This window comes from Aegilops tauschii, chromosome 4, assembly GCF_002575655.3.
Source record: "Aegilops tauschii subsp. strangulata cultivar AL8/78 chromosome 4, Aet v6.0, whole genome shotgun sequence".
NCBI classification, from domain to species: Eukaryota; Viridiplantae; Streptophyta; class Magnoliopsida; order Poales; family Poaceae; genus Aegilops; species Aegilops tauschii.
Window position 1 is genome coordinate 56471525 of NC_053038.3, and position 24417 is coordinate 56495941.

At 48.9% G+C, this 24417-nt stretch overlaps 1 pseudogene; it reads right to left on the reverse strand.

The window, feature by feature from the left end:
• Positions 1–13408: 13408 nt before the first annotated feature.
• LOC109752979 (uncharacterized) lies at positions 13409–19612 on the reverse strand (annotated as a pseudogene).
• Between the last annotated feature and the right edge of the window lie 4805 nt (positions 19613–24417).

Genomic DNA, 24417 nt, shown 5'->3' on the forward strand with positions numbered 1-24417 from the left:
CCATTTTGTCCGTTCTCGTCTGTTTGGGTTGGCGTGGATAGAAAAGTCGGCCCAACGCGCTGACTCAAATGGAGGCAAACGTCTGCTTTTCGTCCGCCTGCCGACCCATTCCCGATCCATTTTTTAGCCAGATTTGCGTCGGCGCGGACACGAGACAGACGCGCGTGTGCCCGCCTTCTCCTTCCCTTGGCCCACTGGTCGGTGGCAGCCTCCACCATTTCCCTCCATTTTCCTCCATTTTCCCCCGAAACCCTCCCACCTGCGAGGGCTCCCGCCGCTCGCCATGGACGCCGACCTCGATGCCGCCGCCGGCCTCGCCCCCTCGCCTTGTCCGGCATCACGTCTGCCCCCTCCAGCAAAGGCAAGCCTCGCGCCCCCTGCAAGACCGCCGCCGCGCACAAGCTGAAGACGAAGCTGACGGCCGAAGAGCGGGCAAGGGAGTCGGCGAAGAGAAAGGGTCGGAGGCACGCCGCGGACGCGAGGGAGGAAGCCATCACGGCGGTCGCCATCGCCGCAGCCGCCCAGCAGGAGGCCGCCAACTCCCGCGTCGCGGCGGCAACGAGGGAGGCGCTAATTCTAAGAGGGTTAAACACTGGCCAACACAACCTCGTCAACGCCGCTGTGGCCACAGCCAGCACCGGCTCATCCGCGTTCCCTCGGATGGTGCCGACCGACTCGCCCCGCGTGTTGGTGACGCAGCCGATGCCCCGCTTCTACGTCTACCCGCAGGCCTCCTGACTCTCCAGTGAGTGCTCGCCCGAGGTGAGCGTGGTGGCGCCGTCCACGCCCGCGCCCATCGACCTCAACGCCACACCGGTGGCCGATGGCTCTTCATCCGGAGGGGCGAGGAAACGTGCGCGACATATGCTAGCGGGCGTGCTGTCGGGCGCACGCAACCTGTTCGACGGAATGTCGGAGGTCGGCGATGAAGACTACATACAGAACATCATCTTTGAGGGTGGTGTGCCGGCCGCTGGCGGTGACGCCAGGGGCTATGATCCCGACGAGACACAAAGCCAGGACGGCCGACATGCGTTCACGCTATCCACCTTTGATGAAGATCAGGTGGCCTTCATGCATGGCCAGGTCGGCCTTGACCTAGATGGCTTCCCGCTCGACCACGAGTTTCCGTAGGACTACGAGGAAGAGGAAGAGGATGAGTGCGACATCGGAGGGGAGCCTTTGTTCGAGGATGAGCTCGCCAACCAAGCCGCCGGGGGGAAGACGAAGCGCAAGAGCAGGCGGATCAAGGCATACACGGCGACCGAAGACAAGCTCCTTTGTGAGTGTTGGAGGGACATTGGGCAAGACCCCAAGACCGGCGCCGAACAAAAGGCATCAACCTTTTGGACTCGTGTCCATCGTGAGTTCCATGAGCGCAAGAAGTTTCCGCCGTACCAAATGCAGAGCAGGCGCGGGTGGGTGTCCATCTCAAAGCGTTGGAAGGTGATGCAACAAGAGTGCAACAAATTTTGTGCCACTCTTGAGAGCGTCAAGGCACGCCCCGTGAGCGGCATCGGCATGCAAGACATGGTATGCTAGCAAGCACCCCTCTTTTGTGTCATTCCGTTTATGCTTGCATGTCCATTTCCATATCCATTTGCCAATATGCTTGCATGCAATTCATTGTATGCATTCCAAGCTTTGGAGGCATTCAAGGTCCAACACGAAGGCAATTCCTTCAACCTCTCCCATTGTTGGAGGGTCATCAAAGATGAGGAGAAGTTCAAGGCGCAATATGTCGCCCTCAAGTTGCGTGGGGGGGAGCAAGCCGTGGAGGAGGTTGGGGACGGCGAGAAGGCACGGCCGCGGGGGAAGACCAACTCCAAGAAGGAGGACAAGCGGGATGCGGCATCGAACGCCTTGATCGCAAGCGTGGAGGGCATGATGACCAAGAAGGACTCAAGGGAGGAGGAGCACCGGCGATACAAAGAAGAACAAACGAACACCTTCATGGAGATCCAAAGGAGGAGGCTTGAGATGGATGCGGAGAAGCAAGCGAGGATGCTTGAGATGGAGGCGGAGAAGCAAGCCAAGATGCTAGAGATCGAGGCCGCCAACACCAAGACCAAGGCGAAAGAAGTGGCCCTCACGAGCATGATGACCGGGGTGGAGATCATGAAGGTGGATCTCAACAACTTGTCGCCAAGAAAGAGGCCGTGGTTCGAGAAGATGCAGGCCGACATGCTCAAGTTCGACGACGAGTTACCTATGGCGGTGAGCGCCATACTTTTTTGTATGCTGGCAAGTGTACTGGCATGACCAGGGCCGTGCTGGCGTGGTCGAACTCCCGCCCCTTTTTGCGTGCTGGCATGTGTGCCGGCCGCTGGCAAGTGCGCCAACCGAACTGTGTGGTTTTTTCTGAAACTGGCATTGTATGCCGGCGCTGGCATGACGCCGGCATGAACTTCGGGCGACGACATGGCCGCTGGCCTTTTTCAAAATTTACGTGCAGACATGAAATGGGTCGGCGCGTTGGGCGCACTGCCAACCAAATCTCAAATGGGGCGGACGCCGAGCGGGCGGCCGACCCAAACGGACAAAAAACAGAGAAAAGCGCCGTCCGTTTGGGTCGGCGCGTTGGAGTTGCTCTTATATGTTGTGCATGTATGACTCCAAACTTACATGTGTGTGTGCGCGCGCGTGTTCAAAGTGGTATGTGAATACTCATCCATACTTTGGTTATCTATAAGTTCTCACGTGTAGTGGACATATACCTTACTAGTTATACATTAGAGAGAACAATATTGCCATCATTATTCGTAAATGCAATGTTTTTTCTTCGAAATTTTACTCAAGAGCTTAGCCTTTTCGAGATGAAATCCGCACCAACGAAAAGCCCTGAGGACAAACAAAGTCGTCCAACAGCTCGCTGCCAGTTAGTACGATGTGTAGCCCTACTCGGGGAACCAGGGTGAAAGACAGTTCAGATGGCTACCAAGCATTCAGCAGGATGTCGCAAAAAAGCAACGAATGAATTCGTCTGTGATTTTCCCGGTGTAACAGTGCACCAGTACTTGGTGTGAACAGTCCCACTATTCTCTCCCCACAAAGAAAAGGTGTCAATATTTTCATCAGTTTAGATATTTCCCGTCCTTTCCTTGACCGTTTGTCTGCTAACGGAGGCGATGGGCAACAGTGACAGCAGAACTGTATTTTTCCGATGAAAGGCACGTTGCCCTGGATCTCGCCAACATGCCGCGGTCCATGGATGGCTGCTGCCGTCTCTTCTCTTCTCTTGAGCCACCCGCGCGCTGTCAGCTGAGAGATAGATACCGCGGAGAGCGACCTGGCTATCCCCGACGGCAAATTTGACAATTTTGACTTCGAAACGAAATCAATTCACAGAATGAACTGGGTGCGAAACTATTTCACATCCCTGATCCTTTTGTGTAGCGCCCGCCACACCGGCGCCACACCCTACGGTGCAGCGCCTAGATCTGGGGCGTTGCACCTCTGTCCACCGTGGCAGCGCATGGGCCCGCACCCAGCCGTGCAACGCCTCCGAGCTAGGCGCCGCACATGTAATGTGCAGCGCCTAGCGGCTAGGCGCTGCACATTGACTTAGATGCAGCCGCGCCGGCCCTCTCCTCCCCCACCCACCCCATTGCCAGTTACAGAACAAACAGGGCGGCGGCCCTCTCCACTCCCCCTCTCAATCCCCTCTCCCAAATCCTTCCGATCCGACGATTTGGTCCGTGCATTTCTTCACCAATCCATCGTAGAAGGTACTCTCCTCCGATCCCCTTCTTTCTATCCATAGAAAATATGATATTTTGAAGATTTGGGGAACCCTTGTTTGAATCTTGCATGTATTAGATTTGGGGAACTTTTGTTTGAATCTTGCATATATTAGATTTGGGGAACCCTTGTTAGATTAGAATGTGGTTTGGATAGATAGGTTGACATGTTATTTATATAGTTTGGATACATAGATTGACATGTTATTTCTATGCTTTGGATACATATGCTTTGGATACATATGCTTTGAATCTTGCATGTAGTGGGCCTACTTTATTTTTTTAAATTGAAAAGATAATCGTGTTGACAAGAATGCTTTATTGAAATTGTTAGGATGGTTTGGCTTCTCGATGATCATTGGGACAAACAACACCGGTCGTACGCTATGTCGGTGCAGCAGCGGATAATACTGAAAGTGGCCGGTGTTATGAATTTCGTAATTTTTTTCAAACACAAATGCCCCATATGTAATGTTATGATTTGTTTGTTTGTAGGAGCTTGCACCTCTGAAGCTTCGGTCTCACGGGATCAGCCTTGGAGGGATGCGCTATGATGAGCGGTACACAGCGTATGTAAGGGAGGCAGGACTTCTCCCTTTCATTCAGTTGGTCCGCCGGTCGACGCCACCCAACAATGCTGCAGCACTCACCGCGCTTATTGATCATTGGAGGCCGGAGACACACACTTTCCATCTTCGGACCGGCGAGATGACCGTGACGCTGCAGGATATTGCTATGATCACCGGTCTTCCTATCGATGGCAATCCTTTATGTATGAACACCGATTCTGATGGGTGGGGCGCGCAGATGCAAGCCCTTATCGGTATGGTTCCTCCGGAGCCTCGGGAACCAGAAGCAGAAGATAAGAAGAAGGAAAGAGTCGCAGCGGGCGCTACTTTCACGTGGATATCATCGAACTTCTGTCATTGCCCTGATGATGCTAATGAGGACATCGTGAAGACATATGCTCGTGTCTACATGTGGTACGTGATATCCAGGACAATGTTTGCTGATGGCACAGGCAAGAATGCTCCATGGATGTGGCTGAAGGCGTTGACCGTCTTCGATAGCAAATGGAGTTGGGGTTCGGCGACACTAGCTTACTTGTATCGACAGGTATGAAGTTGTTTCCTTTTCACTTCATTGATACATTATCAATGCGCTTTTGCGGCAAATTTGACCATGTTATTTTTTATGTTCAGTTGGACGAAGCCTGTTGTAGGCACACTGGAGGTATTGGTGGTTGTCTGCTCGCACTTTCCATATGGAGCTGGGAGCGTTTGCCGGTTGGACGACCGAAGACCGTGAAGTACGAGGATTGGGACGATAAAGACGACCCACTACGGCTCCCCACTTGGGCTTACAAGTGGGATGTGTTAAATGAGACGACGGATGATCCCTCGGTAATGTACAAGTTGTACAAGAGCGAGTTGGACGCGATCACGCCTGAGCAGGTGAACCGACATTGCATAAGTGATTATCATGCTTGTATCGTAACTCGATATCAATTTTGCATTCAATCCCATTTTGCAGGTGGAATGGGAGCCGTATGGAAAAGGAGAGAGTTTTGGTAACCCTATAGAGTTCAGGCTGAATCCGATGTGCATTAGGGATAGGGATCTCTGGCATATGCGGTGCCCACTGATAGGCAACTGGGCGGTTGAGCTTCACCTGCCACATCGGGTGTTCCGCCAGTTTGGTTTGTTCCAGCCACACCCGCCAGAGTGGGAGGACACGGGCAAGTTGCTACACGCGTAAGATATAATTAACCTTGAGCACTTAGCAGCTTCTCGACGGTTTCGATGATACTAATATTCTGTTTCTAACTTGCAGGTTGGATAGGAAAAAACAGCGGAAGATCAAGGATTGGGCCAACCATCACAGGAAGTATGTCGTGCAGTTTGCTCTTAGTGTGGAGCAAGCAAGGGCTGGAAAACGAGCCCAGCTTCGTGAGCACTGCCCGATCACGTTCAACAACTATCTCACATGGTTTCTTGCAAGTACCCGCGTGGAGGTATGCCAGCCGGCGTATGCTGAGGAGATTCTGGAAGAACCCACCATTTTTGATGAGGTAGCCCAGCACCAGTACAACGCATTAGTCAGGAAAGGCAACTCAGTGATCCATTCAGCTCCAATGATGAACTTTGTGGTTAGCCCTTTTTGCTTTTCCATTCGCACTATTCACATCTTCGCTTGCCTAACACTTTGATATCGTTTCTTTTCATAGCGTGCCCAGATCAAGAAAGCAGTTGATGAGACCGAGACTATTCTGGAAACAACCCCGGCTGGCAAAAGCGATGGGGAAGGTGCACTTCAAGCATTCATTAAGGTTCACATCTCCTTCAAACTAGCACTTAACATTTGTTGGTACGTTCCATGTCTCATTCACTTGTACATGTTGCAGCGCCAGGGCCAAAAGTTAAGGCGGCTATCAAACCTTTTCGGTTGTCGTGACCCCGAGTATGTATCACCAGAACGGTCTAGGTCGGCGACACCATCAGATCCCGCTTCGGGGCAGAGCCATGGTGAACCTTTCGAGGATGAGGATGTGGGTGTGGTCACCCAAGAGGTATGTCATGACGATATATATCCATTTGTTGATGCATTGCTAACTATATCCTCACACACGGTCTTTCCATATCTTTTGTTGATGCATAGGTTGCTGATGATATGACCTTGGGGACGTACCAGGCTCGATCTGCATACGAGTTGAAGCCTAGGAAGGGAATCAACAAGTACACACCTGAAGACTTCACCCAAAGAGGCCAAAGAGGCAAAAGGACGGTCGGCACCTCGCGGATGGCGGCTTTGGATGACTATTTGGATGACGATGTCGAACCGGAGCCGGAGCCGGAGCGGGTTCCTCTTCCTAGGAAGGTGAAGAAGATAAGCGTCAAGAGGGGGGAGGAGCCAGCAAGCGTGGAAAGCACTAGTCATCGTCATTTTTTTATAATGTTGAACTTAGAGTGGAATTTGTTATGTCGTTGAACTTGGAGTGGTCGTACCTGTAATGTGGAATTTGTTATGTCGTTGAACTTGGAGTGGTGGTAGCTCTATGTTAAACTGGAACTTATTGTGATGGTCCTTTCTAAGAAATGATGTCTGTGGTCAACCCTTTTTGAACCTTAATGTTTCTTATACGGATTGTTGAACTGTGGCTGAAAATGACCCAGTAGAGGGGGGGAGGAGGCACAGAAGGTAGGCCTCCAGTTTGAGGCAAAAAAATTGCTAAGTGTTTGTGCAGCGCCTAGCTCGGGGGCGCCACACTATACGGTGCAACGCCTAGCTCGCAGGCGCTGCACTGTATAGTATGGCGCCTCCAAGCTAGGCGTTGCACAGGTCTGTAACTTGCCATACCTTCTGTTGCTCTCTGAATAGCTACAGACCTGTGCAGCGCCTAGCTTGGAGGCGCCACACTCTACAGTGTAGCGCCTGCGAGCTAGGCGTTGCACTGTAGAGTGTGGCGCCTCCAGGCTAGGCGCTGCACAGGTCTGTAGCTATCCAGAGAGCAACAGAAGGTATGCCTCCAGTTTGAGGCAAAAAATTCGCTAAGTGTTTGTGCAGCGCCTAGCTTGGAGGCGCCGCACTCTACAGTGCAACGCCTAGCCCGCAGGCGCTGCACTGTATAGTGTGGCGCCTCCAAGCTAGGCGCTGCACAGGTCTGTAACTTGGCATACCTTCTGTTGCTCTCTGGATAGCTACAGACCTGTGCAGCGCCTAGCACGGAGGCGCCACACTCTACAGTGCAACGCCTAGCTCGCAGGCGCTGCACTGTACAGTGTGGCGCCTCCAAGCTAGGCGCTGCATAGGTCTGTAGCTATCCAGAGAGCAACAGAAGGTATGCCTCCAGTTTGAGGCAAAAAATTCGCTAAGTGTTTGTGCAGCGCCTAGCTTGGAGGCGCCGCACTCTACAGTGCAGCGCCTAGCACCCAGGCGCTGCACTGTACAGTGTGGCGCCTCCGAGCTAGGCGCTGCATAGGTCTATAGCTATGCAGCCACAACAGAAGGTAGGCCTACATTTTGAGGCACTTGGACTTGGACTTAGTGAATTTTTTAGCTATCCAGAGAGCCACAGCAGCTAGGCGCCACACGGTAGATTGCAGCGCCCAGATGCTAGGCGTTGCACTTTGACTTAGTGAATTTTTTAGCATATGCAAACATAGTAAGTAACAACTGTAGATTGCAGCACCCAGATGTGAAGTAGGATTGATACGTAGCAAGCAAACAACTGTGAAAATAACATATGCACGAAGTACTTCACGACACATAGTAGTTCATAACACATAGTACTTCACGACACATAGTAGTTCTTACAACCAAATCGAGGAGGAGACATAGTAGTTCACCGCACATAGTAGTTCTTACAACCAAATCGAGGAGGAGACATAGTAGTTCACGGCACATAGTAGTTCACAACCAAATCGAAGAGGAGACATAGTAGTTCACAACCAAATCGAAGAGGAGACATAGCTCTGTTGCGTAGAGCAAGGCCCCTTTCCCTTCTTCTTCTTCCTCTCTTCTTCCCCTTCCTCCTCCCTTTTTCTTATGAGGTGAGCCTCCTTAACCACCCTCTCCATGAATATCTGATTGTCCCTCTCTTCTTTTTCAGCTGCAATTGCCCAAAACTTCATGGTTCTTTCTTCAAAATCCTGTTGACGCTTCTTCTGTGCCTCCTCAACTTTCCTCATCAACGCTTGCTCCCTAGCGCGCATCGCATTTGCCGCAGTCTGTTTTCGCTTCCTCTCCTTCTCAAGCTCCTCTTCCTTCTTCTTCTTTAGCTTGGCTGCATCCTCCTCTCTAAGCTTCTTCGCAGCCTTCTCCCACCATCCCGCCATCTCATCTTCGCCATCCTCCTTCATCGTTGGTTTGTTGGGTTGGGAAGCCGCCATACCTACAATGAGTGAAACATAATGGTTAGTAAGGAACAAATGGAAGCACATATGAAAAAGAAGAGCATATGAAAAAACAAGAACATATGATACATTATAGTTAGTGAGGAACATACGGAAACGGTCCATCTAGGTATCCAAACATTCCTCTATAACGAACTTGCGCTTGTCCATCACCACGGCCAAGTCCACCACCAAGGCCAAGACCATCACCAAGGCCGAGACCATCACCACGGCATTACCACCACGTCGAGCTCTACCACCACCACGGCCGAGACCACCACCACCACCTCTACCACCACCACGGCCTCTTGTAAGTCCAAGTTGCCGACCTCTTTGTTGCCTAGATCCTCTTTGGATAACACTTGGTTGGCTAGGCACTTGTTGGCTACCACTTGGTTGCCTTGGCACTTGTTGGCTACCACTAGGTTGGCTACCACTTGGTTGGCTTGGCACTTGTTGGCTACCACTAGGTTGGCTACCACTAGGTTGGCTACCACTTGGTTGGCTCCCTTGTGTAGCTCCTTGTTGGCTTGTGCTTGCATCATTTTTCTTGGACCTTTTCCTTGGTTTCGTACATTTTCTTTTGTTGTGGCCATGACCTTTGCACTCCCCACAACGGGAGCTCTCACGAGGCTCTTGGAATTGGTCGTTGCCCGCTTCGCGGCGCCCACCATGGCCCCATCCGTCCATGTCGCCTCTAAGACGCTTTGTCTTACGTCTACCCCGTTTAACAACCTTCAACTCCGGATCCGGCCATAGTTGAACTCCATGATACTCCGGCCATTGTGATTGGTCAAAGTATGGGTGAAAGCGGGGAGCCCATGTTTTCTTGACCGTCATGATTGAGAACTCCGACTCCCTCACGGTGCGTGGGTGATTGATGTCCACATTCCTAACGCGACTGGCGACATACAAATGTGAGCATGGGAGATGAAGCAACAATGGCCTCCCGCAAGTGCAATCACATTGTGTTAACGACACCTTGAAAGCCCGACCTCCATGTTGCCGGCCATCGTTTGTGGTTCCTCCTGGCTCTTTCACTTCGTACTTCCACTCTTCGTTGTCATGCTTCTTCTGAGTCCGCCTTCCGTGATTGAAATACCAACCATTCATCAACTTTGGGTGGGAACTTGTACTTGTACTTCCGTGGGTTCTCACCCGCTATATGTGCATCGGTTTCCATCGAGTACTTTACAAAGTACGCATTCATCTTGTCAAATGTGTATTGAACTATTGCCGTCACGGGTAATCCACGTGCACCTTTGAGCACCCTATTGAAGCATTCGGCCATATTGCTTGTCATTTGACCGTATCTCCGGCCATCTTCATCAAAAGCACGTGCCCACTTGTTCCGGTATTGAATGTGCCTATTGAGAAAATCTTGACCCCCGGGATCAAGTTTTTTGTGTGCGAGCAATTTATTGTACGAAGTGGCGAAGCGCTTATCGGAGAAAGCGAGACAACAATCTTGAAGATCATCGGCCAACTCCTTAAGGCCACATGCCCTATAGAAGTTCGAACAAAAGTGCCTCATGCACCATCAATGGTGCTACGGAGCATGCCCGGGAATGTCAATCTCCACGACGTTAAGAATTCCTTGATTCCGATCCGATATGACACAAATTTCCCTTTCAGCGGGTAACACCTTCGTCCTCAAAAGATGCAGAAACCACTCCCAGTTGTCATTGTTTTCCACCTCAACCAAAGCAAATGCCAATGGCAACACCCGGTTATTGGCATCACTTGCTATCGCAACCAACAAGGTGCCCTTGTATTGTCCGGTCAAGAACCTGCCATCAATTGTGATGACTGGCCTACAATGTTCGAAAGCCCTCACACATTGCTCGAACGCCCAAAAAGCACGGCCAAATACTCTGACTTTCCTTCCTTCATGAACCGTTGTTTGGTGCCCATGAGGCTCGACCACACGAACCATGCCCGGGTTTGTCGCGGCCATGGCTAACAACAACCTAGGGATTCGGTTGTATGCTTCCTCCCATGTACCATACAACATCTTAAATGCGGCTTGCTTCGCCTTCCATGCCTTGCCGTATTTCACCTTGTAATGAAAGATGGCTTTCACAAGGTCAATGACATGTTGGACGCTCATTGTTGGAAGTGTGGATATTGAGTTGGAGAGCCTGTAAGCGATGAACTCGGACGTGAGTTGTTTTTAGTCTTCGGACACAATCTTGCCATCCACCCTTTTGCCTTGGCACATGTGAGTTGGCACACAACTCACTACATGCCAAGTTGGACCTCCTTTCCATGGTCTTGCATGCACAATCCACGGACAACCGCCACGGCGTCTTGCCACTCCTTGTTGGACCTCCTTTCCACGAGCTCTACCACCACCACGGCCTCTTGTAAGTCCAAGTTGGACCTCCTTTTCATCTTCACATGCACATGCAACCGTGTAGCGCACATTGACGTCCGAGTTCACCACCTTGTGTGGACGATAATGCGTAACCGAGTAGTTGTCGAGCCACATCTTCAAATCCAACAAGCTATCGAACTTAGAACCTTTAGCAATCCGGTTCTTGTCGTCTACCAAATCACGGTGAGAGCTTGGCCTAACCCCAAGAGGTACACATTGGCCACCATCTACCACGGCTTCATCCGCGAGACTAACATCCTTGAACAATGTAGTCCGATGATCCCGACCAAATACCTTCTCGAAAGCTTCGGCCTCCTTCACCGTGAACCCCTCCGCATCAACTTGTTCATCGGGACCATCGTCATCCGAGTCTGATGCATATGCACGGGAAAAAGGGATGAATGGTCCATTGTCTCTTGCAAATGATATTTGTCGAGATCACCCACATTGTTGTCATGGAGATCAACTTCATTGTCATCGTCCGCATACTCATCATTGTCCTCTTGCAAAGATTCATCTTGGTTGTTTGTATACGGGCTCAATGTTGGCCTCACTTCTTGGGTCAAAAGAGGTTCAACAATTTCATCTCGCTTCAAGGGTGGGGGGCTACTAGCAACCAAAGGGGAGGGGTTCCGGTTGAAGTCCAAATGCAAACTTGAATCAACCTTCTTCGTTGCAAATCACTCAAGAGCCTTGTCTAGTGATTCGGCCACCGTCTCCTTGTATGCAACCCAACGTTGCTCCGAGTTGACACGCATTGTCTTCCAACGGATGTGCATTCCAAAACCAACATTATGCCTTCCCTCCAACTCAATGATATCACTAGGGTCCATCCAATTCAAATCTTTCCTAACTTGTTGCAAGAGCTCCGCATAGCTAGGACTACTATCAAACACCATGTCAAGCTCATCCGGGTCCGGTTCTTTATTGCCTTTCAAAAAGGCGTCTTTGTCCCCATGATGAACAAACACACATGTTCTTCCCATCCCTATAAGCATTCAAAGAACACAAGGTAACATTGCTTCCATGAGTACTAATCCATGGATTAACACGGAATACAAACCCTAATATATATATGAAACAACAACCCTAACCCTAACCATAGACCTAACCCTAATCATAACCATAACCCTAACCATAACCCTAGCCCTAAACCTAACCCTAGCACCAACATAAGAACACCCATAAGAATAACCCTAGCATACTAACAAAGCCTAATCATAGAAATTGGCTAACAAACATCTCACATCTCCATGCAAATCTCTAGATCCAAACAAAACTAGGGTTTCCCCAAACTAGCAACAAATGAGCAATGGGAGAACTTTACTTGGATCAAAACAAGGGGATCGGAGATTATTACCTTGAGGGAGGGTTTGACTTCGAAATCCACGGACAAATTCTTCAAACTTGCAAGATTTGGAAGAAGATTTGAGAGGGGGAGAGAGTGGGAGAGGGGGCAAAGCTCGGGGAGAGAGTGAGAAAGTGTGTGGTGGGGGGGGGGGGGGGGTGGGAAGGGGGGCCCAGCCAAGTGGCTGGATAAGTCACAGTGCAGCGCCTAGCCGCTAGGCGCTGCACATTACATATGTAGCGCCTAGCGCCTAGGCGCTGCACATGTGCAGCGCCTAGCTCGGAGGCGTTGCACGGCTGGGTGCGGGCCCATGGGCTGCCACGGTGGACAGAGGTGCAACGCCCCAGAGCTAGGCGCTGCACCGTAGGGTGTGGCGCCGGCGTGGCGGGCGCTACACAAAAGGGTCAGGGGTGTGAAATAGTTTCGCACCCAGTTCATTCTGTGAATTGATTTCGTCCGAGGTCAAAATTGTCAAATTTGCCATCCCCGACACGCTCTGAAATCTGGCGTGTGTATGTGTGCTTTTTCCTATGGACGTAGCGTTCGGAGCAGCCACACGAGTGTACCTCCTGTCGACACCGCCGGGGGACACAGGTTTTGCTTGACATCACTGGCACTTTTGTCGAGTGTGATCGAGGAGATTTCCGACGGGCAAGCGTGTGCATGCGTGTCAAGCCTATCTGCAAGCTGTCTCCTCATGTAGTGTAGGAGTACTAGATCAGGATCGCGCCAAGGGGTGTCGGTCCCAACGTTTTGGTTAATGCTTAGTAAGAATCCTCATTTAGCATATGTATTCGAACAAGAAAACAAAATAAAAGAAGAAACATTAACTTGTAATAGAAGCAATACAGCAAAAGATGACCACTTGACATTAAGTTTAGTACTAATAGCGCAAACATGAGAGGAAGTACTAATCTAAAATAATGTTTGCAACATGTCCATATATAAGCAAGGCAACTATCCATTATAGGCTAAATTTATACCAAAAGCAAATTTACCACAAAGGAAACATCTCAAAAAGCAGTATGTAGTAAACACTTACTAATGGTTCAGTACAAAACATCAAGGTCCATCACACTCCATTGACAGATTTCATATGAAATGTACATACCAAATCACTTGTTGTAACAAATATACAAATATACTCTGAACAACCTGGCCCTCAACTTTCGCTTCTTTCTCCAAGTATAAGTATATTGGAATTCCAAAAAGCAGTCTTGGTATGCAGTCCAGCGCTCAGACCCAAACCAAAAGGAATGTTACAGTTCACTACCATAGAAAGATAGATAGTCCAGATGGTGTTGTACACAAGTGAACCCCTAACAAAGCAATGTTCTACATTTCTTGGGTATCATCTTCACACCTCCAACAGATGGTGTCGCACACAAGTGAACCCCTAAAAAAGCCTTAAGTTTAAGTATATTGGCAAACCCTATCAAAAAAGTAATTTTTCTCTACCTCTTTCAGATTGGGAGAATCATGACAGAGAGGCATGAGACTACAAACAGTGGCATTGGTAAATAGGCAAAGCATATGATATCTGAATGGGAAAAATTAATTATGTCTATTTGAAATGCTATAAGTACATAATGGTCAGGGACAAAAGAAAACCAGTGAGCACAGAAACATGCATCAGGTCCTTCAGATTCACATGAGAAAGAAAACCGCATGATTTTATCTTGACCACGAAACAATCTACACAATGTAAAAGTGATGATACCAACTCCATTACTTACCTAATAGCAGTAAGAAATTGGATAACGCAAGTGCATGATCACATCTCATCATTATAAGTGGATGACAATAATAACAATTATAATACATGGGTTGCAAGAGTAGAGAACACTTATTGTATACGAAGGCACACCATTCTCTACCACAAAAGGAGGGAAGCGCGCCTTGGCGCGTGTTGCACGGCCCAAGTGCAAGATCCAAAACAGTATAGTAACTCAAAGCTCAACACATCAAGTTTGGCAAAAAGGAATGGATCAAAAGCTATGCAGTATGATAAATCTGAATTAGAGCAAATCATCTATATAGAAAGCAACACACTCCACATGTCATTAATAATAATTAGATCAAGTCATTTGTATGAAGTCTGAGTACTGCATTAAAGGGTAGCTGTACAGTACAGAAAACATATCACATTGCTCTGGAGCAGAGCGCTTAGTTCGTGCCGCCTTTTTTCATATCGATGTAAAATTGATTAGTCTTTGAAGCTGAGCGCTTAGTTCATGCATTTCTTTCATGATGCATATACCATAAGAAAAATACAAAATTCTATCCTCTTATAAAATTCTACCTTAAAAAAGATCAAAACAATCCAAGTTTTATTAGGACATGCAATGGTCAACCAGGACAAAGCAGCAATGAAACAATTATTGTCAGCTAACTCTAATGTAATTTGACCGTATGGTAAATCATATTTTTGTTCCAATGGTCTTGCTTTACCTCTCGCGGTCAGTGTTGTAAAGCTCGAATGATTTTAGGGCTATCCTTATAGACACCAGTGCAACTGATTTTAATCAAGCATACATTCAAATCAAGCGCATCCAAAATGAAAGATATAAACTATTATATTGCTTTAAGATACAATTTTTATATCATTCAGCTCTGTAAAATTGCACAACCACAAAATTTGCAAACAGGAGGAGGTGAGTAGAGCCATGAGTACCATTTTGGTTTACATAGAAAATTAGGAATTTGCAAACAGGAAAAGGTTTATCTTTGCATATCAGCATGGTTATATATCAGTACTACTATTTGTCCATATCAGGAGATTTGCTGCTGGGATTAAGCCGGACTAATGTTGGTTGTTGCTAAATCTTGCTGCCATTCATACAATTTCAGTGCAAGTACAAGCAGCCAAGCACACACACGTCACACTTTAGCAGAGCAAGCGGAAAGGTAGAGAAAAAAGAACGAAGAGGCTACCTGCAGGCTGCAATAGTTGGAGCATGGAGGCAGCTGTCGAAATGCATGAGTTTTCACAACACCAGAGCAGGGCCGAGAAGATCCTGGCTCAGGCAGAGCGAACCCAACGACAGATGACGGATACTGAAAGTCTACAAAACGACTGGCCATACAAAGGTGGCCACATGTATTCCTTCAAGTCCGCCTTGACCTGAACATCAGAAATCACCAAAATCAAACAAACATCACAGAAAGGTGCTCTGAACCCAAATCGCTTCTTCATAAACATGGAGAAACATCGGTGAACAGAGCAATCTTACGTCATACAAAAAATAAATTAAGATATTACAAGCAAGAACACCAGATAAGAGTGCTATAAAGTGCAGCAAGTTAACAAAATTTGGTTCAGAATATATGCTAGAAAAATAGACATGTACCATGAGAAGGAAAAAGCCAAACCTAATAAGATGATTGATCATTTCCAAAGAAGCATATATTGACCTTAGAATAGGGTTGATCCTTCTTGATTATGAACCTATCAGCACACCATATCAATTCTTGCTACGCAATGTACCTCTATAGCAGTCTACACTGCAATAAAAGAAGATCTAAGTAAGTGCACATTATGCTCTTAGTTAGAGCATAAAGGAATATTCAATTGCAACTATAAGTTTTATCTCATAAGGCAACAAAGTGAGCAGTAAAATAATACAAAGCTAGGAAAGGAACAGAAGTCGATGCTAGGTCAATATCATAATTTTAATTTTGTTGTGTAGCATTACTTGGAAAGAGAAGTATAGAAGAGCATTTATCTAGCCTAACCACGAGTGAAGGAAAGCTGTAAATCTGTAAGGTAGTCAAAAAACAGCATCGATCTTGATTTAAAGATCTGCTTCATCCATGACACATCTATATCCAGTCATAATGTACAACAAAATGGTATGGAAGATGAGTTTTACATGTTTTCATGTCCACTGATTATGAATAGAAATGCCTTACAGTCATCGTCAGGGTATGCGTTACCACAAGACAAATAAAAAGGATACAATCTGAAACTAAGTACATAAAGAAGGCAGATGGACCAGCCAAACCCCTTAACTTGTAAACTGAAAATCTCTATGTTCTCAACTGATGGTTTGAGATAATCAATCAACCATCAGTCCTTATCCAACAAATATAAGATGCAAAAGATTTGCAGGCAAGCACAAAGAGACCATCTTATTCAACAACTTGTCGATTTAGATGCAACAGCACTGTCCTCGTGAGCTCATATAAAATTACAGAGATCTTTATCAAGGATATACATGTGCATTTCATCTCCTTTACAATCTGAACATATAAAGAGAAGAAACAATGAATAAATGTCAAGTATTAAAAGAATGAGGTGAAAAACTGAAGAGAAGATGAGCGTGTGTCACACTATTGCATACAGGAAAGACAGACATTCTCATTTACTGTGGATATGCTTGGAAGGAATAGTGTGACCTTTTCAGAAGGAAAATGCGTCTGAAATACGCTTCAGAACCCACAGGTATTGGCAGACACTAAACATACGTATCAAGCAAAGTTTTTAAATAGCCCGCTAAGCCTCTAGAGGCGGCTCAGCCAAAAGCTATGAAATGCTATAGCGCAACTATAGCGTGTTAAGCGCCCCATTTAGCGTTTCATCATAAATCCATAAAAAGTATAAAAAATAAACATACAATTAGGCATCAAATATAACATATACATGCAGATAACCAAATAATCACTAATCAGGCATAATATAGATCATGTAACTGGCACAGAACCAGGTTTAGGACATAGTCCATCTCAAATATTCTAAACAGAACATATCCTAGTACTACTCTTACACCAAATTCCATTAGCAATGGCATCATACAATTATATTCGTACACAAAATCCCGAGGGCATCTAGAGCCAGCGCAAAAGCCAAAGGAAAAGGGGTAAAGTGGAGAGGGCGCTCACCACGGCCTTGTGGGCGTCGTCGCCGATACCTTCCAAGCTCCCGGAGGCGTCAGCAGCGGCGTTGAGGCCTGAGGACGAGGGAGAAGGGGTGGCCGGTGGTTCCTGCACTCCTCCTGTCGAGCAACCTGAGAGAGGGAGGGAGGAATCTGAGTGTTGAGAAGGCAAGGCGCCCACGGTGCGGCAGGGCAAATCAGATGATGGAATGAAGCTGAAATCATAGTAGAAGCGTTACATTCAAATCCATGCATAACCAGTCTGTCATAGAAAATGCAGCCTGCTCCAAATCCTTCAATATCCAATAACATATCTAGCCTGCTCCAAAGGCTAGTCCTCTCCATCTCAAATGTAGCCTACAGCACAACCATAAAACTCATAAAACACTCATTAGCACACATGTACAATCAGTCAACTCCCCTGCCGCCTGCAAACCAATGAACCATGAGGCAAATGACCAACAGAAAACTTGCTACAGAAAGGTTGTTTCCATTTCCCATGTCCATAGAACTTGACATGAACAGAGTATTCCTATGCACAAATTCCAGTGCTCCACAAGAATTGAACTTGGCAAGCAATTATCATTGGGGGGCTTACAGGTCACTACAACCTGACTGCCCGAGATTCTACTGGAGTAGAAAAGAACTAACAGAACCATCTGACCATTCTCTTTGAGAAAATATGAGAAAAGGGAGCTAGCAGGTGCACAATCAGAACCATGATCATGTAGTAATTTTTTCTAACCAAATAACAATAAAGAGTAAATCAGCAGCTAGCAGGTGATTTGCTAACATAAGATATGCACATGAAAGAGACCTAGCTACATGATAAATCATGAGACTGAGAGCAACAACATAGATCTGCAGATACTCTTCCTAATCCTCTTCCTATTTTTTTCCGCCTGCTAAATAACATAGAAGAGGAATAGGAGCATACTCATCATCTTCTTGTTCCCAGCGGCTCTGGGGGGCTGCATCTCTGCCCCTTGGGATCCAACCCCCCTGCAAATGAACAAATCGAAATATCAGATCTTGAGCGAATGAACTGGTAAATCCACGTGAGAGAGCGAGAGGGATGGGGGAAGTGGAGAGGGCGCTCATCGCTTACTTAGCACGGCGGATCGGAGGCTAGAATGAAACCATTTAAGATGTAGAGAACAATATTTAAGTTATTAAATGAAAAATGGAGTGCATTTTAGAAAGAGCAGATTTCACAAAGTGAACCATTACACTGTAGAAAAGGAGCATTCCTAATGACTGAACTCCATAAAATCCAATTCGCCTTTTTCATACCTGATAACCAACTTTTCGTTAAAGACAATATTACATCCACCATATCTTTTACATAAACTGGGCAGCGGTACTCATCATTAAAAAATCAACTTGTTGGCCTTGTGAAAGGACAGAGTTCATCCACTGCAACCAAAGAGGCATGCAGTTTCTAATTAGACACTACATTCTGCAACTGTTGTGCAGTCAAACAATTTTATTTTTATTATAAATTTAGCAATAATGCTTTGGAGCAGTTGGTTATCTTACCTGGATAGGGAGCGAATTCTCCACGGGAGAGATTGTTTATGGCCCATAAATAATGCTGCTTCTCAAGATTGCATAATTTGAGCATTTCTCAGTAATGAACTTCTCTGCAGCAACTTTTGATTTGCCATACATCTTCACCGGCAGTGTCTCATCCTCCTCTTTGTAGAAGGATTTCACTCCCTCATAAACTGTTGCACATGAGTTCCAGATTAGATTTGGAGTTGGCACAGAAGATGCCATCTTAGTAAAACATAACATAAACATATAATAATATACTATGGATCAGGCAATCAGCAAGGTATAACTTTGGTAAGCTCCTCATTTGCCCTTGGCTTAAGCTCACTAAGATGATAAAGTAAAACCTAAAGTAGGCCAAGTAGTAGTTCTAATTACCAACAAATATAAATGCAGGTGGACACATGCTTGCTCATAAATTTGGGCAAACGGGCGGATGCCAAATATAACAGTACGAATGTATCACACATCAATTCACAAGATTGTTCTACCTTGATCTGTGGAGAGATGAATCAAAAGAGTCTTGTCATTCCCGAAGCTCATCATCCTCTTCCTCCTTCACGCGAACACCAATGCTCGGCAGCCTCCACATCCGTCGGCTCCATTGGCAGCCGCCGTGCCCCGCGCCGTCGGGAGCGCCCATCCTGATCCGCCGCGACCCAGCTTGAGGTCGAGGATGGGTACCCGGGCCAGCGGCGACGGGGCAGGGAGGCGGGCGTGGGTTAGGGTTAGGAGGGGGAGAGAGAGGTGAGGCGGGAGGACGAGGAGAGGGGGCGGCACAAGTGCGGGCGGAGCAGACGGGCACGGCATGCGTCGCCGCCGGACAAAGGAGGTGATGGCGGCGAGGAGCAGACTGGCGCGGGCGCGGCAGCAGCCGCCGCCGCCGCCGGATTAGAAGCGAGTGAGGGAGGGAGGGAGGCGGCTGCGGGAGGAGAGGAAGCAAGCGAGGGAGGAGGCGGTGGGGCGGCACGGCAGGGAGGCGGGCTCGGGCCTAGGGTTTGGAAGGAGAGAGAGAGGTGAGGCGGGAGGAAGGAGGAGAGGGCGGCGGCCTGGAAGGAGGAGAGGGAGGTGCGGCCGTGGGAGAAGGAGGAGGCGGCTAGGTCTCCACTGAGTCGCTCCAATATATACCTATAAGTGAAATGACGGAAATGCCCTCGGCGGGGCATGAGAATTACACGCGGTGGCATGAGATTTTTACAGCGAGCGGTAACTATTCATTGCCACAGTGTCGCGGGATCGATCCGACGGCCGAGCTCTTCCACGTGGTTGATCTGACGAACCAGAACACATCAAACAAGAGATCCGATGGCCAGAAATCGCTGAGCTCTGAGAAGCCTCATGTTCTCCCTAGATACTTATATCAGAATATCTGTTTTGGCTTTTAGGAAATCTATTGACAAATGGTCAAAAAATGTTCTGTCTATGATAAGAGCAACTTCACCGGGGCGATCCAAACAGACGCGCGCTTTGTCCGTTTTTCGTCCGTTTGGGTCGGCCAGGCGGACGTGCGCGTCCGCATTCTCAAATGGGTCGACTTGACCGTCCAACGGGAGGCTGACCCAAATGTGTCGGCGTGAAGAAAAAAACAACTCGCACAAAATAAACATAATTAAACATAAGTGGCCGGTCAAACGCCGGCCAAAGTCCACTTAAACCTAATAAAACATTAATTAAAACGTAAAAAAAATCTGCGCCCGCCTGGTGTCGCCCCACACACTGCCCTAGACGTCGTCGGCTTTGCCATCGCCCTTGGCCTCGACCTCGCCATCGCCGGTGAGGTCGATGAAGACGGGAGCAGGGCCAGCCCACCCGAACGCCGCCTGGTATGCTGCCAGGGCAGCCTCCTCCGGCGTCTGCTCGGGAGGCGGCATTGCGGTCAGCCGCGCACGCTCCTCCTCCTCAAGCTGGAGCGCCTCCGCGTCGCGTTGGAGCATGGCATCGTAGCGCATCTGCTCCTCGCCGTCGGCCTGCTCTTGGCGGAGCCAGTGCGCCTTCCAGCGCTCGAGGTGGGCCGCCTCCTGCGCCGGCGTCGCGGTGAAGTGGACGGGACGCGCGCTCACCCACTCGCGGTACTGGCCCGTCCACGAGTAGGCCTCCTCTGGCCAAGTGGGTGGAGGCGGGAAGCGCTTCCACGCCGGCTCAGGCTCTGGCTTGGGCTCGACGGGCGGCGGCGGTGGCGGTGGAGGCACGAACAGCGGGGTGCGGACGGAGTCCCCCGCCGCCGACAGGGCAAGGGCTTGCTCCAGCCCATCCCAGCGCGCGTCCTCCTCGAGGCGGTTGGCCTCCAGCACGTGCTGCAGGGCCTCCTCGAGGGCGGCTTTGTACTCCGCCTCCGCCTCCATGTCCTCCGGCTCTACCTGCGAGGGCGGCGGTGGGAACGGCGGCGGGACGACGCGACGCCTACACGTCGTTGCTCCTCGTGCTCGAGGGCGAACCAAGCCTCCCAGTTGGCAGAGTCGGCGGCGTACTCAGGTAGCCGATGCTGCTCCGGCGTGAGCTGCGCGCGGCGCCTGCGCACCTCCTCGTCGTGTGTCCGCTGGCTCCGCGGAACCGCCGACATCGTGATCTGCTGCGGTACCCGGTACGGTCTTTACACTACTCGGTACGGTCTTTACACTACTCGGTACGGTCTTTACACTACAAAAAAAGACACATCCATGACATTTTGGGCCGAACGAATTTTTTTTCTGTCATACATATGACACTTCTATGACGATAATTGTGACAAAACCCGGTATCATCATAGATGTGGTGGGCTCCTACTTCTATGACAAAAAATCATGACAGAAAATGGGCTTTTCATCCTGGGCGGGCCGGAGACGCAGCTGCATGACATTCTTTGGGCCGTTCATGACGGACAAAACCGTGGTAGAAGCGAGGGCGAGGAAAATTTCGGGGAGTTCCTGGTTAAGGTGGGAGGTCGGGGGCCGAGCGATGCGCGTTTCTCTCGTACACGTACGCGCGTGTGTGCGAGGCGTTGGCTCTAACTGAACCCGAGCGATTGCACTGCAGACTACGCGTTACTGAACCCGAGCGATCGATCGATGGCTGTTAACTGAATCCGATCGAGCGATTCCTTCGCTACTGCTGCTAACTGAAGCCAATCGATGCTGCCTCTGGGATGAACAGTGAGTGTTGTGGGGGGGTGGATGAACAGCGAGCGGTGGCGTTGCCTCTGGATGAACAGGACCCCGTGATGTGGTGGAGGGCTGGATGAACAATAGACGGTGGAGGGGTGGTTGAACAGTAGCTGGTGGAGTAGCGCGCGGTGGAGGCTGGATGAACAGGAGCCCGTGGAGGCTGGAGGAGGTCGACGGTGGAGATGAACAGTATCCCGTGGAGTCCCGTTTTGCGGTACGCCACACCCCTCCCGATGAACAGGACCCCCGTTTCGACCGTAGGAGGTCCGTTTCGTCCGTTTTGGGGTACGCCACACCCCTCCCGATCAACAGGACCCCCATTTCGACCGTAGGAGGTCCGTTTCGTCCGTTTTGCGGTACGCCACACCCCTCCCGATCAACAGGACCCCCGTTTCGACCGTAGGAGGTCCGTTTCCTCCGTTTTGCGGTACGCCACACCCCCCGATCAACAGGACCCCGTTCCAAACGTAGGAGGTCCGTTTCCTCCGTTGTGCGGTACGCCAGGCCTCATTTCCATCGCCTGTTCCGTCCAAGCCCTCCCGATGAACACGACCACGCATTCCGTTCCGACCCAGCCAGTTGGCTCCCACGCGTTCCGTTGCCTCCCGATGAACACGACGCATTCCGTTGCCTCCCCATGAACACGACGCGTTCCGTTGCCTCCCCATGAACACGACGACGACGTTGTTTCTCCGTTCTGACCCAGCCATGTACACGAGCCCTGGCCGTAAGTATGCGCGAGTAGGCGTTTGAGACCCCGCCTGTATGTACACATACGTGGCCGTATTTTCTTTCTTGCACCCTGGCCGTTGTACGTACGTGTGCATGCTACGTGCGCGCCTTCGTCCAGTTTACGGACCCAGTCCGCATAATTGCTACTACCAACTTTCAACTAAATTTTCTCTAGGAACATATCTTAACCAGTAGAACTAAAGCGCAAGCTATGACATAATTTGCAAATAACTTTTTTTGACTATGTTCATGATAATGAAGTTCATCTGATTATGAACTCCCACTCAGATAGACATCCCTCTAGTCATCTAAGTGAAACATGATCCGAGTTTAACTAGGCCGTGTCCGATCATCACGTGAGACGGACTAGTCAAGATCGGTGAACATCTCCATGTTGATCGTATCTTCTATACGACTCATGCTCGACCTTTCGGTCCTCCGTGTTCCGAGGCCATGTCTGTACATGCTAGGCTCGTCAAGTCAACCTAAGTGTATTGCGTGTGTTCCGAGGCCATGTCTGTACATGCTAGGCTCGTCAACACCCGTTGTATTCGAACGTTAGAATCTATCACACCCGATCATCACGTGGTGCTTCGAAACAACGAACCTTCGCAACGGTGCACAGTTAGGGTGAACACTTTCTTGAAATTATTATAAGGGATCATCTTACTTACTACCGTCGTTCTAAGCAAATAAGATGCAAAAACATGATAAACATCACATGCAATCAAATAGTGACATGATATGGCCAATATCATCATGCTCCTTTGATCTCCATCTTCGGGGCACCATGATCATCTTCGTCACCGGCATGACACCATGATCTCCATCATCATGATCTCCATCATTGTGTCTTCATGAAGTCGTCACGCCAACGATTACTTCTACTTCTATGGCTAACGCGTTTAGCAACAAAGTAAAGTAATTTACATGGCGTTATTCAATGACACGCAGGTCATGCAAAATAATAAAGACAACTCCTATGGCTCCTGCCGGTTGTCATACTCATCGACATGCAAGTCGTGATTCCTATTACAAGAATATGATCAATCTCATACATCACATATATCATTCATCACATCTTCTGGCCATATCACATCACATAGCACTTGCTGCAAAAACAAGTTAGACGTCCTCTAATTGTTGTTGCAAGTTTTTTACGTGGTTTGTAGGTTTCTAGCAAGAACGTTTTCTTACCTACGTATGACCACAACGTGATTTGCCAATTTCTATTTACCCTTCATAAGGACCCTTTTCATCGAATCCGTTCCGACTAAAGTAGGAGAGACAGACACCCGCTAGCCACCTTATGCATCTAGTGCATGTCAGTCGGTGGAACCTGTCTCACGTAAGCGTACGTGTAAGGTCGGTCCGGGCCACCTCATCCTACAATGCCGCCGAAACAAGAAACGACTAGTAGCGGCAAGAAGAATTGGCAAACTCAACGCCCACAACTGCTTTGTGTTCTACTCGTGCATAGTAACTACGCATAGACCTGGCTCATGATGCCACTGTTGGGGAACGTAGCAGAAATTCAAAATTTTCTATGCATCACCAAGATCAATCTATGGAGTAATCTAGCAACGAGGGAAGGGGAGTGCATCTACATACCCTTGTAGATCGCGATGCGGAAGCGTTGCAAGAACGCGGATGAGGGAGTCGTACTCGTAGCGATTCAGATCACGGTTGATTCTGATCTGAGCACCGAAGAACGGTGCCTCCGCGTTCAACACACGTGCAACCCGGTGACGTCTCCCACG